A 19,354-nucleotide genomic window follows, 5' to 3' on the forward strand; every position below is an offset into this window, starting at 1 on the left:
ACCAAGAGAATGATTGCAGCTCTAATGGTCGACAACTCAATTTCTAAGGGCAATACACACTCCTCCCCATAAAATAATTTGAATGGGGTGTGGCCAGTGGCTCGTTTAAACGTTGTATCACATGCCCAAACCGCCACATATAATTTTGTATCCCAGTCCCGCTTCTTTTCGGAGAGACTATCTTGGATAGGATACCCACAAGCTACTTATTGGTACTTTCGACTTGTCCATTTGCTTGTGGATTATAGGGGGTCGTCTTGTTATGCTTGATTTTCCAAGCTTCAGTCAGAATTTTAATCACTTTATTTAAAAAGTGAGTTCCACGATCCGATACTATTTCTTTTGGCGGACCAAATTGGCAGATGATTTGCTCAAATAGGAAACTAATAGTCTCTTTTGCATTGCCCTACCTCGTTGCCTGTGCTTTTGACCATTTTGTAAAATAATCAGTTGCTACTATAATGTACCTCTTCTGAGTAGTAGATGACGGGGTGATAGGACCCACAAAGTCAATGCCCTACTTCTCAAATGGAAAGATAGCCATGATAGCCATAAGTGGGCATTTCCTATTCTTTCTGTTGTCATGCCTTTGACAGGTATCACATCTCTTAACGTACTCAAAGGAATCTTGGAAGATGGACGACCACCAATATCCAGCTCTTAAAGCCTTCTGTGTCATTAACTGCCCAACAAAGTGCCCTCCACAAGCGGAGTCATGGCACTCTTCCAAAATAAAGGGAACCTCGTGAGGCATCACACATCGGTGATAGATATCATCAACACCTTGCCGATATAATGTTCCTGCGATCAAGGAAAATTTCAATGCCTGCTATTTAATCTTCCTCTTCTGCAATTTTGATAAAGTATCTCCAATCTCTCCCATAAAAAGATAGTGTGTTATAGTAGCATACCAGGAGGAAGTAGATGTCGTATCAATCTTGAACAAAGTCTCCATGTCACTTCCTTCAGCCAAGACCTCTTTTGGTTCTTCGAAATCCATAAGAAACTCTACAATGCCCTGAAACTTTGGCAGCTTACTCTTAATCTCATAATCAAATTCTTGCAAAGTGATTAACCACTTTGCTAAACGGTCAGGCGGCTATAACTTATTCAACAACAATCGAAGCCCTTCCGCCTTCGTATAAAAAACCACCCTCTCATAAAGAATGTAGTACCTGAACTTTTTGGTCTCAAATACCATCACAAGGCACAACTTCTCCATATAGGTGTAGTTAGTTTCTGATATGCCCAACTTTCAACTAGCAAAATCTATCGGATGATACCACTTTTCGTCCCAATTTTGGCCCAAAGAGCAGCTAATACTATACATGGTTGTTGCTAAAAATACATAGAACATTTCACCCATTTTTTGTGCTTTTAAAACAGGTGATTTGGCAAGCTCCTACTTCACATCCTCAAAAGATACTTCGCAATCATCACTCCATGTAAACTGATAGTTAAAGGACAATAGGTTCATTAGTGGCAATGTTCTTTCTGCTAAGGCATTGATAAACCTCCGATAATATCCTATTGATGATAGAAATCTATGCACTTCCTTTGGAGTATGTGGCGGACTCATGGCAATTATGACCTTAATCTTTTCAGGATTAGTCGCAATCCCTATGAAACTGACCACAAGGCCTAATAAGAGTCCATAAGGGACTCTGAAAATGCACTTCCGTGGGTTAAGAACTATGCAAAATTGTCTGCAATGCTCAAAACACTTGCGCAAAATGATCAACTGTCTATCCCTTTACGATGGCTGCCCCCAAATTGTCAATGAATACTTTCAGCTCCTCTAAGGACATGTCACCAAAGGTCTTGTCGGCTATTCTTTGCCACGAACCAGGTGCATTACACAACCCAAATGCCATCACATAGTATGCAAAGGTACCAAAGACTATAATAAAAGTTGTTTTTAGCTTGTCTTGCTCATAAATTGCCATTCGATTATACCCTGCAAAGTAGTCCATGAATGAATATATTTTCCTACCCACTAGTTGATCCAAAATTTGGTCAATAAAGGGCAATAGGTAGTAATCTTTAATAATCTTCTTATTCCTGTGATCACTACTAGTGAACTCCATTCTGTATGTTGAACAAGGAAGATCAAACCTGCTTTATGCAACTTCTGTAGTTCCTCGTACAACCCATCCCTTAATTCAAAAGGTATACACCTTACTTTCTGACGTACACGGCGAGTACCTTCCTTTACAGGAATAATATGCATAGCTAGACTAGGAGGAATACCCCAAAGTTCATCATAGCTCCAAGCAAAGATATCGCAAAACTCTCGAATTAAGGATATATTATCCTCTCTTTCTTCCGAACTGAGCATGGACCCTAATTTAATTAGCCGCGAATCATTTAGCGTACCAAGATCTAGCTCAATAACGTTCGCGTCGCTTATTCGATCGTGAGGCTCTATCGGCTCATTCAAGGTTATCTGATAAATATCCTCTGTAGTGGCTCCTTCCTTAAATCCATCGCTCGATGACGTCTCACTATCAGATGGATCATCTACTGTTTCTAGTTCAGTGGAGGATAATGGAGCTCTCTCACTCTGAGGAGAGTCAGGGTAAGCATCCACTATTACACGATGGGCATCTTGACCTAGAATCACCTGACCAGCAGGTATATCGACTTGATAATCTGTCCGTAGAATCCATGGCCTGCCTAGAAAAACTCGATAGCTAGGACGTCCTGCAAACCTTATCACCCTAAAGTCCACATAACATTCCACGCTCACAACTGTAACGTGGACCTTAGTAATGTAACCTTCTGGTTGTCTTAAACTATCATCAACCATCCTAAGAAGTGTGGAGTCGTCTTTTTGGATCTCTAGACCTAACCTCTCCATCATGTTTGAACTTATGATATTGACGGAGGATCCAGTGTCCACAATAGCGTGCTCCACTTATATTCCATCCACATATGCTGGAACCCTAGGGCAATGCTTTTCAACATGATTGAACCAATCTTCCCCCACTCTAGCTATGCTCAAAGGTTCTACTATATACCCTATATGCAAGATTTTCTTGAATTCCTTGCGTACTCCTGGAGAAAGTTTAATCAATTGCAGGAGATTCACATTTGGTTTGACTTCATGAAGGGAACTTGCGAGATCAAAGTCGTGGTAATTAGTTAAAGTTCTCTTCTCGCGCCAAACCATTCTCTCCTTTGGTCTTTCCATCGGCTTTGGTGCCTCTTTTTTATCCTTTACCTTTTTTCTTGGCAATCCTTTATCCTCCTCGAGATCGACTTTACTACCAACAGGTCTTAATGGTCCACCTTCCTTATTAGGATTCAGGACTCGCTTTTCCCTGGCATCTTGCTTACGCCTTCCCTTAACAAGTTTTACGATTCCTTTATCACCCTCTTTAATCTTTTGACCTCTTGTTACAACTTGTAGATTAGAAGTTTCAACATCATTGACATGTACAGCCTCAATAAGGCTAACTCCAGTGCCCTGAGGTACCTCCTCTACAACATCCTTTCCTCTTTGCAGTATTTGCGTTGGTCCATCGTCTTGCTAGAGATTATACCCTTGTGCGCGATGGTTAACTGGACCTGCATGTTTACTCCCTTGTTGGAGAGAACTGATCTTACTCCAACAGGTAGCAGCTAAGTGGCCAGGCTTCCTACAAATATCACATTTGACATTCGGGCGATTCCTAGGAAAATGTTGGCCACCACACCACTTACAATTGAATCTTGAGAGGGCACCCTCTTCAGGGCGTCGACTCCCTATCAAATTTTGCTACTTCTTAAGGAAGTTGACATCCACAGCTGTTTTTCGATACTGTTCAGAGATCATATCGGTAAAGTGCTTCATCATATCCTTAACTTCACCAAGGACATTAGAAGCACTCGAATCATAGCCACGATCGTCAGCCTGTCACCCCATGGGCCTAACCACTTGATTAGGAATCGGTTGTTGGCTAACTGGGACAACATTAGGATTCATTGTTTTGTTTCCACCATTATTTAGCGAGGCCGTGTGACTAGCCATAGGCATAGTCATGCTAGGAGGAGCTAGTAACATAGGCAATTTTGACATAATATTCCCTCTGCCACTCATATTTAACATGGGGTCCCCTTGACTCCCATTGGTCAAGGCCAAATTATTACCATTCCAATTTATCCTTGTTGCATAAGTTGCTTGCAAGTGCGACTCTACTCCTTCTGCTTGGGTAATGGCAGTGTCAATATCGGCCAAAGCAACACTACTTAGTTGTACCTGGATATTAAAATCCAATCCATGTAGGAAATATTGCAACTGGGTAGCCACTGGAATGGGAATATAAGCATTAAGTTTGCGAAGAACTTGCTTTAGTTTATTGGCATATGCCCTGGACATTCTCATTTAGCTCTTGGCGTGTTACATTCAGCACACACAACCAATATTCTCCACCCTTCTCAGGGGCAAACTCCATAGGGAAAGCCGTAAAGAATTGGGTACTGCTAGTTATGGTTCTGGCTTCTAGAACATGATACCACACTACCGCTCTTCCTTTTAAGGTCATGTTGAAGAACATCATTAGGTATCCTTCATCTTGGATTCGATAGTTGAACATGAGCGTTTGAAACTCCTTAATGTGGAGTTCTCCATCTTCTTCTGTTAACCCATGGAAAATGGGCAATGGTGCTTCTAATGCTAGTAAAGCTGATGTACCTGCTGGAATTGCGATAGGTTGTGCCATGGCTACAACCGGATTGACAACAGGAGTTTGTATTGGCAACACTCTGGGGGGAGGGGGGGTCACTCATGAATATATGTATATATAGTGTGAGTTCAAAATAAGGGATTTTTGAAATACCAATTTTAAACCTTTTTTGCATATTACAGGAGGATGTCATATAAAAGGGTTACTTACAAATTGAATAGAAAAGGGTTCTGTTTTATTCAAGAAAATTTCATAGATTAGGATATTTACAAAATGGCCATGAACGCACGTTATATAGAGAATATATATATAATGAACCCCCCGATGCAAGACTACACCCCCACTTGTTGTGGGTTGATTAACTGGAAATAGGGAAGTACCAAGACTTCCACTTGCACTCAAATGGCTACTGGTAACACCTAGATTACTAGAACCACTGCCACTTATGCGTAACGGGCTACTCCTTTGAGGAGAATAACGTCTTACAATCTCCAACCGCTGTCTAGCCCTCTCAGCACATTCTTCTTTTTGTATTTGGGCTTGACGGTCTTATCAAAGGACATAAACCAACTTTTTGGTCCTTAAAAACCGTAGAGTCGAGAACCACCACTTGTTGGTGGCTCCCGGCAAACGCATCACTGATGGGACCTAAAATGGGCCGGCATTGGCTATCGCACTAGCCGGACCTCATGCATACGACAGACAACCCCACCACACGGCCTCGCGGGCCAGGAGCGTCTAAAACTCACTTTGCACTAAATGATGATGACAATTTTGTGTTTATATCCAATATGTAGTCCAACGTTCACCTTCCCTTCTCCTTAGAGGGAGATCCCATAACATATAGGCATAATGCCTCGTAATACACACATAAGGAAGCACCTCTCAGCTGATTGCTACGGCTCCACTGCGACTCTCCTACACCTCGGGGATTGACCCCAAGATGCGTTGCTAACACGTATAACATTCGCACAAAATCCACTCTTTCATAATTCAGCATTCCAAGAGATTTTGATTTGCCTCACAAAACTTTCCCCAACAGAAGCGCCCGTCTAACCCACGACTTAGGTTTCCTGTCCTCTCAGTGTTGGTCAAAGTTTATTAATCAATTGCAATGCATTCCACGAGATACCATGTGACATGCTTGATGCAAGGTGTATGACAATTGTGCACAACCATTTTATGATTTTAAAAAACCAGCCATGTGAGGTGCAGAAAATAGCCCTTTCATGAATTTCAACTAAGCGTTATATGCTGCACTGCTTTAGGGACTAGCACCAGAACTTTCGTACTACTAGTCGCCTATATTTAATTATGAAACGATCCCTAAATGCTATGCACAAAAAGGGAAATCATGACTTTGAATATTTTCATTAACTAGATCATCGCACAAACTTCCTCCCCTCCTCATCGTTTAGGTGTTGCTGTGGTGTATACGTGTAAATGATTGTTTTGTGTCATTTTTGTATGTAAAAAGCAATAAATACGTACTACAACACAAAGGACAAGGCCAAAATGAGGCTTGACCTCATGCTTTAACCTCGCTAAACATTCACGCACATAAATTTTATTTTTTCATATTTTTTAAGCGCAAAAATCCAAATTTTCCCTATATTTTCTATTCTTTCCTATTTATTATTCATAAAAAATAGGTATTTTCTTATTTATTTGTGTTGGCTTATTATTTTGACTGAAACTTAACATTTTCTTTGAGTTTATCCCATTTCCACTCCTTTTTCCCAACTCAAAATCGGAGAAACCCACTAATTTCCATTAAAAATGACACTTTGTGGGTTTTAAAGAATTAATAACGGCTCTAAAACATTACCGGTTTTGCATTTTTGTAGTTACAGCCCTCAAACATAATGCAAACAAGATTCAAATAGACATTTATCTTATATGAACAACATTTGGACCATGAAACAACAACAACAAGCATATTTCTTCATAAAATTGGATCATACCGCGTGTTTTGCGTATTGCGGGTTTCTTAATAATTATTTTGGGCAGCTCACGGACCGAATAGCAACCATTCTTTAGTGCTAAACCTATTTCCTCAGCCTCCTCTTCATCTTGAAGCAATCTAATCCCAACCGAACAAGCATCCTTCAGCCCCTCTTCTTCTTGATTTCTTGTATGCAAACCACCACTTAGAGGAGAGAGATGGAGGAGAGAGAATGACTAGATGTGCATCTCCACAACCGAGCAGCCATTGGAGGAGCGGATTGGAGCAATGGAGAGCGAAGATAGGAAGAAGAATAGGCCCAAGATCAAATGGGGGTTTGTTCTCTAGCCCCATAATCCATCTCTCCTCCATTTCTCTTCAATGGCGCCTCCATTCTTGCCTACGTGAAAGAAAATGAGGCCCCCCCCTCACATTTTCTGATTTTGGGGGCTCCCCAAAGGGAGCCCGAAAGGGTCACACCCTTTGGGCTCTCCTAAAGTCATTTTCCACTTGGCATTTTGGCCTTTGGCCTTCTAGGCACTCCCTCTTCCACGTCCGTTGTCCGATTCAAGATCTGAAAAATGCTGGGCGTCTATCTTGAAGTCCCCCACTGTCAGGCATCTCCCAGGGTCTTGTCTATCATGCCAAAAAATTATAAAATTTCCCCACCACCATCTAGTGGCTCTTTTAAACACTTTCTGGGCATTGCCGCATAAAATCGTACTGATTGCCACCGCCGCCTTCGACGAAGTCTATTTTTTCCCTAAAATTCGTAATTTTTGGCTATTTTTAAGCACTTCTCGACATCAAAAGTCATATGTCATATACCTAGTATTCTAACTGAAGAAATACCATGCTTATCATCCAAACTCTTTGAACCATTAGAATCTCCATTAAACCCCAAATGGCTAGGAGATGCATCATTACCATATGCCACTTTCTTTTTCCCTTTGTCTCCATTTGTAACACTAGTAGATGCACTTGAATATGTTGGATTGTTCCTTAGTCTCCTTGCTAACTGTAGATGTAGTACTAGATTATATTTCTAGTCTACTAAGGCTCCATGATTCTTGATTTTCTTTTTATGCATAACTATCATGATCATCATTAAGATCTAAGGTATCAGCACTAGATACATAGGAACTACTCATCTCATAAAAAACAACATCCTTACTTACTCTAAAATTACCTACGACAAGGTTATAACAATGATGCCCTTTTTTCTCTAAGGAGTATCCAATGAAAATGCATTTTTAGCCTTTGGATCAAGTTTCTTTTGCAACTCATTTGGCACATGAAAATATGCACTACAACTAAACACTTTCGAGTATGATACATTCGGCTTCTTACTTGTAAAGCATTCTTCAAGGGTTATTCCATGAACTGCAACTGTGGAAGCTCAATTCATAATACATATAGTAGTATGAACATCTTTAACTGACAAATTCTTTTCAGCCACCATCAATACCCATGCAACTTTTGCAATATGCCTACCTTTCTACAACCCCATTTTGCTATGGGATATACCTGAAAATAAATTGTCTCTTTATCCCACGAGACCTTAAGAATCACTAAAGTCATTAGAGAGATACTCTCCCCCTCCATTTTACCTCCAATACATAAATTTCAATCCTATTTTTATTTCAATAGTAGGCTTGGAAGTTTTGAGCTCCTCAAACACATTACTCTTCTCCTTCATGAAATATATCCATAGCTTTCTTAAACAATTATTAATAAATAAGATAAAATATCTATTTACACTAAGAGATATGTTTTGTGTAGGCCCCCAAAGATCTATATGCACAATATCAAGTATATTTCTACTCACATCTCTATCATGTGAAAAAGGTTGTCTTGTGTACTTACAAAACTGATATCCTTTACACACTTTATGAAATTATGTAATAAGCAACAAACCTTGTAACCAACCGTTTAAGCCCTTTAGACTATATTAATGTTAGCCTTTATGCATTTGCATGTCCAATATTTTTGTGCCATATTTCAATGTCTGCAACCACTCCTTTGTCTTTATCATACATATAGTAGCATTCATAACAAGTATTTCAGGTTTTGAATTCAAACCCTAATTAAACATTTGCATTTCATAGTGGGCCTTTTTGCATCTCTCCTATTTCAAATGTGTAATACATGATGACTTCATGGTTGATGTGTCCGTGGTCTCAATAACAACACAACCAAAATGTTGTGCTACACGAGCTCAACTTATTGGCATGTTCAACACACTCTTATTCCTTCAAGAGCTTTGATGCATGAGAATCAATGACTATCTCTCACATAGTCTCTTACACACAAATGCAACCATTTGTTTGTAATGAGTGGCATGGCCTTCCTTCAATCCCATTAAGGATGCACTTTGCACACTCCATGATGCAAATGAGTGCTCGTTTGAATCTCGACCCTCTACGACCTCCACATGTGAAAGAGAAGCATTGGGATACAAGAGAGTGCTAGGAGAGATGACAAGAAGAGCTTCAACCTCTTAGTCCCTCACCCTCATTCTCTCACTCTCTTGCTCTCAATCTCTCTCTCTCACCCTCACTCACTCTCTCACAGTAAAAGTAAGAAAGCAAGTTCACAAAGTTTTCATACACATGAATATCTTTCTCTATTCATTCTCACCCTTTTTATACATTATTTTTAGAGTTAGGGTTTTCCCATCCCTCTTGGGCATCCAACTCACTTTTCGGCCACAAGATTGGTCATCTCTTATTGTATGATTTTCCTATGGTGCGAGCAAACTAGAACCTTTGCCATTTTTCCACGGAGCATATGCTATCATTACAAGTTGCATGGAATCATGCCAAGCTTGTGGATTCACATAATAAATCAACACAATTGTTGCAACCTTTTGGCATTTCAATTACACAAGTGCTTCATACACATTATGTTGCGGCTAATAATCCAAAAAATGAGGCTCCTTCCTTATGCTTGTTTGCTAGCACATTGCATGTTGCTCACTTTTTACAGCTAATACTATTTTTGGAGAGAGAGAGAGAGAGAGAGAGAGAGATGCATTGATAGGTTAGAGTACCAATACTCAATGGTTCTGATAATGCATGCATTGATTTTATTGGGCCACTTTGATTGTACATTGCTTTTACATTCATATTGACTTATTTTTTCAAGAATTTTTTTCATGTCTTGATGATACATTTAAGGGTACATATATGTTACATTTGGCTAGATTCCTTTCAAGGAATATCAAAGAAGTTAGTACAAAATATATAAAACATGATTGGGTCTATGAGAAGTAGTATTATAGAAAATAATTTTGTTGGCATAACATTTTAGGTTCATTATAGTAAGTATTTATGAAAAAGTATATCTAACCATAAACCTTTTTTTGCACATAGCTAGAGAGAGAGAGAGAGAGAGAGAGAGAGAGAGAGAGAGAGAGAGAGAGAGAGAGAGAGAGAGAGAGAGAGACGCGGTATATTGTTTCAGAGCATGCAAGCTCCAGCCATTTTATAGCCATCTCCCGTTATATGAGAGAGAGTGAGAGAGAGAGAGAGAGAGAGAGAGAGAGAGAGAGAGAGAGAGAGAGAGAGAGAGAGAGAGAGAGAGAGAGAGAGAGGAGGGAGAGAGGGAGGGAGGGAGGGAGGGAGGGAGGGAGGGAGAGAGAGCGCCCAGGAGTGAGCTTTGATTAAAGAAAATACTTTTAATTGTTTTTTATTTCCCATGGTCACACATCTCATATAATGTCATAACTATTCTATTAATCTTGTGCCAATCAATATGACAACCATACCACATTGATAGGGAATGACTATTATGCTATTTATATTGAAAAGATAGAAATCAATATTATGGTAATGTCTAAATATAACATCGTGAAAAGTATAGAGTATATGTGGAATTTACAAAAAATACAAAATTGATATATGCATACACCGATTTATGGATTGACTAATTGATATATGTTTAATCACTAGGATAAATGTTGTATGAAGAGGTTACACATGCAATAATTGAATACAATAAATGCATGGATTGAGTGTTATGGATATATTAATTCAGCAATTGACTAGTCTATGGATGTTGAATTACTATAAGGAATGTTGAATGAGGGTAGTTGTGCATGTAATGCATTGTTGTAACTAATGGATCAAATTTCTAAAATGAGTACACCGGTTACATCATACCAATATCAATATACTTTATAGTTATCTACAAACTAATGTATATATTGACTACTTGATTGATGGCTATAAACCTAAGAACTTCTAAAGTATATCACCTCTCTCTCTCTCTCTCTCTCTCTCTCTCTCTCTCTCTCTCTCTCTCTCTCTCTCTCTCTCTCTCTCTCTCTCTCTCTCTCTCTCTCTCTCTCTCTCTCTCTCTCTCTCTCTCTCTCTCTCTCTCCATGTGTCTCTGCACACGCACGCGTACACCGGTGAAGATGGCAGGCAAGATTACTTTTGGTCGTGGCTGTGTACCACTTGTAGTGGTAGCAGTTGCCGCAAGTATGGTGTGTGTGGCTGAGGCGAGCTGCCTCCTCCCTTACACTCACATGACATTCATAGATCATAATAAATATATTACACATGTGTACATGCAAGGTCTTTGTGCTAATAGGTACATGTGTGAATTCTCTATGTGGATGAATTTATGGTTAGATGGATACACTATTTTTCCATGGATGGGCTATGGGATGTGGCTACAGTATATGTGATTTGTGGACAAACTATGTGTGTGTAGGTGAGGTGGGTGTACAAAGGGGTGTTGTGTGTGTGCTTATGTGCATGTGACTATGTGGATATATGTGTGCACTATGGATGCACTATGTATGTTTAGGAAAATACATGGTGTGAATAGTTGGATGCACACAGGTGCAATACCAAGGCACCTTCTAGTTCTCTCACTTTCTATGATCGTCTCTTACTAGTAGAGAGTATGTTGGTTGTAGAGAGGGAGGAGGGTTCTTTGTGGGCATGTGTGTAACTATACTTAGATGTGTGTGTGAAAATTCTCAACCATGGACATATTATGACATGCAAGCAAACTAGATAAGTAATATATATGCCATTCATTAGACTTTTCAATGCATACCTATAGCAGAAGTCATGTTAATGTATGGGAGTAGTTCCCATACACACACAAATCCACACATATACCAATGTCCAACCCTATACAGCTAGTAGTTCTCATAGTAATTAATGGCACCGTCCCTTTTGTAGGGTTCTTAGGGTGTGGGGGATGGCTAATTAGTGAAGTTAGTAAAAGATTGGAAAAGAGGCTAAAGAAAAATTTTAAGGAGGGCATCTTCTCACATGCGCGCTATCTATAATCTCCCTCCTCTTCTTGCTTTGATTGGACCTAATTAGGACCTCCCATGGAGGAGAAGTAGCAATAGGTAAATATGCTAAGCTTACTACTCATGTCCTTGATGGGATATGTCAAAAAATTCTCTCATTCTTTATAAAGACGCAACCTAAAGTTCAAATCTCCCCTCCCTCTCTCTCTTTGTGTGTGTGTGTGTGTGTGTGTGCGTGCGTGCGTGCGTGTGTGTGTGTGTGTGTGTGCAACTTGTTATTTGCCTCAACTATAGCAAGCAATAGTAGAAATGACCATGTGTAGGGTTGTTGTATACTATGCTTCCATCACACAAAAAAGCCCATTACTCTCTCTAAGAGCTCCAAACTTGAATGTACACATGGTTAATTGAATGTCAATCTCACATCATGGTAAAGGTGTTGGTGGCATCTCCTGCTTGATATATGGTAGTGTGTACTAGTTGTATGCATTATATGTTGCTAGCCTTCACCATATCATAGAAAATAATGGAAAGAAAAATAATAAGAGAGAAAATTGTACAAGAGAAGAGAAATCCAAAATTTGTGTGACACAAGAATGGGTACAATATCCTACCGTGCATGGGTGAGTACCTCCCCAACGCATATATTTATAATATTGAATTAAGATTTTGTGCTCAAGATACATTGAAAGCGTACTTTTTTGAGTTCTTGCTTTTCCTCTCCTTGCACAATGTGCTCTTGTGAAAATAAATCAAAACACACCCTATTCTAATAGCTTTACAAAAGTAATATTTTGTATTCTCTAATAAATAGATCATAATAAATGTATTGCACATGTGTACACGCAAGGTCTTTGTGCTAATAGGTACACATGTGAATTCTCTATGTGGATGAATTTATAAGTAGATGGATGGGCTATGGGATGTGGGTACAATATATGTGATTTGTGGACAAACTATGTGTGTGTAGGTGAGGTGGGTGTACAAAGGGATGTTATGTGTGTGCTTATGTGCATGTGACTATGTGGATATATGTGTGCACTATGGATGCACTATGTATGTGTAGGCAAATACATGGTGCGAATAGGTAGAGAGGATGTTGGTTGTAGAGAGGGAGGAGGGTTCTTTGTGGACATGTTAGTAACTATACTTAGATGTGTGTGTAAAAATTATTAACCATGGACATATTATGATATGCAAGAAAATTGGATAAGTAATATATATGCCATTCGTTTGATGTGTCAATGCATATTAACAGTGGGAGTCATGTTAATATATGGGAGTCTTAAGTGGTAAATCACATGTTTGCCATGTGGTTTTGCTACTTAATTTTTGAAGTGCAATCCTACTATAGGATTTTGTGGTCTTGAGGATCTGCAATCCCAAGCATAACTTTCAATTGTTTAGTGGCATGTTTGCCACTTGGCAGAGGAGGGAGATCTTATTAATTAGACAAAAAAGGTGATTTTTTTTGGGATGATAAAATAGCATGGGGAGAGAAAGCTTGATGGTAATGTGGTGAAGATGGAGTCTTGCAATAAAATCTACCCCTACAATTCATGTGTGCTCTGACTATGACAATGAGGATTTGCTTTCAACTTCTCTTTCTTTTATCCTACTATAGAAAACATGGTGATTGCAGACTTCTATTTGAGGTATTCTTGTCAATAAGAGAGACAACATGAAAACTGTTTCACTTTGTGTTATTGATGGTATATGTCACATGTTAGAGATTTCTCATCAATGAGAGAAGGGAAATGAAATTTTGAGTGATTGAAAGACTCTTGTGTTGCAAAGGCTATGTATTATTATCAAAGGGTGAATATACTACTCGATTTAGTAGAAATTTTGAAGAATTAAAAAAATCAAAAACAATAAAAGTACATGTTTCTTTGGAAATGGGAAGACTTTCTCATGTGGCCACATTTAGTACTTGCATAATTTGTAGTTCTATAGCTCTTGAAGTTTTGAAGTGTCTTATCACGAAGATTCTGTTGAAATATACATTTTCACAATGGAATACTAATCTATAATTACTAGAGTTAGTTTGGTATCCATAGTCCTATACTGTCTCCAACAATGCTCACAATTCCATAGTGGCAGTCTCCACAATGAGTCTACAACTCCTAAAAATGTGAAAATATGTAAATCTAAAACTTAGAATTGCGAAAAGGCTAGATTAAGATCTCTATGGAAAGAAACTCATACATGAAAGCTTGCTATGTGTTATGTGTTATTGATTTGATTACTTTGTTAAGGGAGATTCTTGGCTTTTGCCTTGCAGTGTTGACTTGGGAGTCAAGAGAGACAAACCACACAATTTACCCACCATAGATTGGTACCCCCAATAATACCATATTGGGGAATATGGAAATTTCCCATAAGTTTGGGACACGTGGTCAAATCTTTGGATTGTCATAACTTGTACACTATAACTCCAAATTGAGCACTCTATAGCTCAATAGATTCCATTTTTCAAGTGCTTTCCAATGATAGGTCATATCATATGGTTTTGAGAAACTTATCGGCATGTTATCAGGGTGCCACCTTTTTAGTATTCAAAAAATGGGAATTGGGAGATTCCCAAACTCACTAATATTGTGTTCAATGTTGTTGCTCATGAGCCATGCTCATGTGTTGGTTGAGTATTTGTCATATATGGTTGAAAGCCACTTTCAGGGCTCTAGTAAAAAGATATCACATCATGGAGAAAAGAAAATATGTGAATTCATTTACAAATGGATTATACAATTGTTATCCAAAAATCATACATCATGATTTGCCAAGAAGAAGGGATCTATTGATTGAATTTCCAAAAAAGTACAATAACAAGATGATCTTCCATAGTACTACATTTAATAATAGTGATGAGAATCAAAACATGGAAAATTATCCATAAAAGTTGCTAGATGTGAGCTGCATATAATGAAGGAGAAAGGTATCTAAAGAAAGCTACATAGAATCAATGGAAAGAGTCTCATCATAGAATCTTCTAGCCTTGCCATATCATCATAGAATCTTCTAGAAGATATGCCACATCATTATTTGCATAATCAATCATGTCATCATGAAACATTCTATAAGATCTTTAGCCATGCTCCAACACCTATAAAAGGAGGGGCTTGCTATAGAGCTCCTTAGTCTTGCCAATGCCAGTCTTGGGATGTCAAGGAGTCGAGACCTCCAAATAAGTAACTTTGAGTCCCAATTCTAGTTCTTGTCTAGTCATGGTATCTAGCCTTGTTTTGTCTTCCATTATACTCCTTTTGTCTTGTCACCTTGTAATCTTGTAGTATGAAATCTTGTCTAGTACTATCTTGTATCTTGTTCATCCCTATCAAGGGAGGTCTTGTAATTTCGATATCTTGTATCCATACCTATCGTCCCAGATTCTGGGATCCTTCATATCCTATTGAGTCTTATTGTCTATAGCTACGGTCCCAAATTGTGGGATTTTTTGTATCTTGTTATGACTGTACCTTGTGCCCTTATGTGGGATTATCTTGAAATCAAAATTCTTGTAATAAATCTCACATCTAGTCTAGTCTCTCAAGAAAAATCTAGTACTCCCATAATAGTTTGGCAAGATGACCAAAGATCGCGCTTAGAGCCATACTAGGTCATAGACAAGCCATTGGGGTAGACATACTTGTATGATTTTTTTGTTTTCTTTGTGCACCCCATAGTGATTTCTTTTACACAAGTGCACCAAAAGAATGGAAAGCCTAACTTTGCACCCTGCACACAAAGCATGAGCACTGAGTGTACATAAGTTGAGGACTATTTTCAATAACAAGGAACACACTTAGACATAATAACTCAAAGAAACCCACCAGTAGGGGGAGACCCCAAAACATAGTCAGGTGCCTTAGAACCCCATTGATAGGACCTTCGACGATGATGACAGGACTAAAAGGACAATAAGATTAAGGGCAAAGCGCTACCAGAGCTACTTGGACTGATCGACAACCTCATGGAGCGAGAAGTAGGAATGATGTCAGGAGCAAACACAGACCGAGGAAACGATGAGCTAGACTTGGGTGAATTTCCAACTGCAGTTCATGACATGGTCCAAGAGTACGAACTCCTAACCTAGACGGTAATCTAGGGTAGGCCAGTAGAGGAGGTAGTGGCAAGCCTAGAGGAAGAGAGGAAAGCGGTTAAGAAAGCAATGTAGGGCATAACTGCCTACAACCACTAGTAGAGAGCTAGGAAGTTTGCAGTAGGACATATATGTGCACGAAGCTTGACACGTGCTAGCATTAGCCGGTAGAAGCAAGGAAGGACGAAATGCCAAGAGAGAAAGGGCGCTCTAGACGCCTCATGTCAAGTGAGCTTGTGACCAAGTGGCTCATGGATAACACGGCTACAAAAGAGAGTGCATCAACGATAGGGATCTTGCCACTCTCAGGCCTAGGAATTACTCAAGGGGTGAAGAGCCAATCAAAAATCCCTATAGTAGCTAAGAAGCTCGATAAGTACCAGTGCGACCCATACATCTTCGTGGAGCATTTTGAGCAAGTTTGCGAGGCCAACGGGGTCTGACGAACCTTGCTCAAACTTCGAGGCTTTTGGGCTCTGCTCAGGTGATAAAGGTAGGATGTGGTAAACTAGCTTAGACACGGCAGAGCGAGTGAACTTTGGCCTACTAAAAGATCTCTTCATAAAGAGATTCTCGAAAGTAGGATACTCTAATAACCTCATAGTTCAACTAATGAACGTGAGTCAAAAGGACAAGGAGGACATAAGAGACTACATCACTCATGTGCATAGTCTCTTCAAGAGAATTCCAACGAAGGAGTGACCCAATGAAAGATTTGTCACCACCATATTTATAAACGAAATCCAAATCAAGGAATTGTACAAAGTCTTAGCAAGCAACTCCAACTTGTATTGATGCTAGCTAGGGTCTTTGACAAAGCAATTAGGGTGGATGGCTAGTTGAGAGAGAGGAGCTCTAAAAGCTTGAAGCGGGATAACCACGATAACTCTAGTCAAAGGACCTTGAAGAGGTCCACAACCTCTAGCAAGAGATCAGTCCCTAGTATGCAAGACAAGGGGAAGAGTATAGATCAAGGCCGGGAACTAGCCAAGGTGAGAATGGAGCTAGTACGACTACACAAATTGGTGAGGAAACCAACATGACCACACGTCCAATGTGTGCATTGTGGGAGCAACCACCTTCAGGTTGAGTGCCAAGATCCTAGATCTAGGCCTTGCGCGAATTGTGGTAGGTTTGGCTATGATGCCATGCACTGTAGGTTGCCTAGGAGATTCCCCTATGTCGATCAATACAATCTGCCGTACCTATGGAATAGAGTGCCAAATTTCTTTGGAAGAGGAGCCCAGCTGGCACTCCCAGCACCAAACAATGCAAAACTAGCCATCCCTAGGATGGAGATCAACTTGACAAGCATACCTAGGCCACTAGGACCCTATGTAATGTATCCATCGAGTGATGCTCCCTTCCATTAGGTGGAGGAGCCTAAGAAAGAAAAAGCTTACCTCAAACCTTATGTCTTGTACGACGAAGAGGGCAATCCAGTATTGATGGACTATCGACCAGTACTAGTGATGGTATTAGGTGGAGGTAGGGAGAGAAGATTCATAGGGCTGAGACCCAAGATCCAATATCGTGTTGGACTTGTGGTCACTCGGGCCATATCTCATCATCTTATCCAGAAAGAGAACAAGAAAATAAGAAAAAAGCTGACCTCAGATATGTTGAGTTTGGCATCACTCATCTCTTCATGGATTTCCCTAGATGGAAGTCATCCTCTAGCTCGAGCAATCATGCCATCAGTGCCCTTGAGGCTATTTGGAGTCAAGAGATTTGAGAGAAAGGACACACCCATCTCACTGCGGATGTCATGACCAGAAGTAGGTATGCATATCATTGCCTAGGCCTAGCAACTTAGACGCAGCCTCAATAGGAAAGAAGAGCCGAAGGAGAAGGAAGAAGAAGATTGATGCAAAGGTCACACTTAAGACTAAGGATGTGACAATGCTAGTGACTAGCAAGAAGGTCACGAATGCAGAGGCAGAGACCATCGCCCTAAAGACAGTAGAGAAAGAGAGTGCCAAGGTAGGGGAGTATCCTCACCCTAGGCGCCAACTCGAGGAAATAGCCAAAGTCAAGGATTGAGTAAAGGAAGCCCAGGAGCACCTCAAGGGTGCTGAGCCTATCTTAGAGGACGAGATTGAGGATCTCTCTATCGTGAGCACACTACTCTCATATGCATGACCAAGGTCGAGAGATGCACCCATTCCATAGGCGGTGCCATCTAGCCCAAGTTTAGATGCTACAAGCCAGTCAGTTGGTGAAGACCAATGGCCAAGAAGCACAAATCTAGGAGAGAGGCAAGCTACCAACAACTTCCTCGTGATGTTAGCGACCACGCTAGTGACTCTCATTCTGAGAGACTTGCACACATCATCATGAAGGGAGTGGACTATGACATTCTGCTAGGCCCACCCTAGATGAGGAATGCTCGAGTTGTCGAAGGATTGGGAAATGGTCTAATCTTCTTAGGAAATCAAATGGAAGCAGTGAGGGTCGAGATAGACACTTGGAAGATGACCCCCATCAACCTAGATGCCATCTTTGCCATGCTCAAAGGCGATGCACCAGTAGGAGGACCTTACACACCTTTGACCAAATACATCCCTTGTCTTGAGGATGAGCAGGATTTGATGCACGTCCTAGTGGCCATGGGTCTCCCATTCTCTAATGAAGAGAAGACATACAAACAAGTTGCAAAAACTGTGAGTGTGCCAAAGAAGGAGCCCATGGTGCCACTTTGCATGATGGTCAGGAGCTTAAGCAACCGATCTAGACCTATCTCTTTCCATGTTCACAGCAACATGCTAGAACTTCATAGGATCCTTGAGTATTTGACAAGAAAATGGAATGGCAACCCCACTACTAATCTCAAGCCCCTTAGAGACCTCCTGGACTAACCTAAGTGGAAATGGACCAAGGTGCATGACTTGAACTTAATGTACAATTGGGCGTTAGTCACCGATGAAGGACAAGCTAGAGATGAGAGTCTAGGGGATGACAAGCAATCAGGAGGAGCTCATTCCGATGATGAGTACAAGGATTGCCACTCCATTAGTGAGGAAAGAAAGGAAGAAATAGACACCGTAGAGTATGAAACTAAGAGAATGGTGATAGAGCAGATCAAAGCAGACTCCAAGCCCTAGAGAAGGAATGCTTACAGGATCAAGAGAGGAGTTATGTGGATGGAGTGTATGATTGCTCCTGGTTGGAGCACATGGGAGCATTAGATTACGAACACGCAAGGATAGCCCAACAAATGGCAATTTCCTTACTTAGGACGGATGCACCACCGAGATATGACCACCAAGGGAGACTCCCTCCTCTAGTGATGATTGCGAGTTTAATTCCGAATCAGAGGTCAGTATGGAGAGTGACCCAAAGATACCCCAACCTCTTGGGACCAG

This window comes from Lygodium microphyllum, chromosome 28 (genome assembly GCF_053477565.2).
Source record: "Lygodium microphyllum isolate KBCC chromosome 28, Lygodium_microphyllum_v1.1.10, whole genome shotgun sequence".
NCBI lineage: Eukaryota > Viridiplantae > Streptophyta > Polypodiopsida > Schizaeales > Lygodiaceae > Lygodium > Lygodium microphyllum.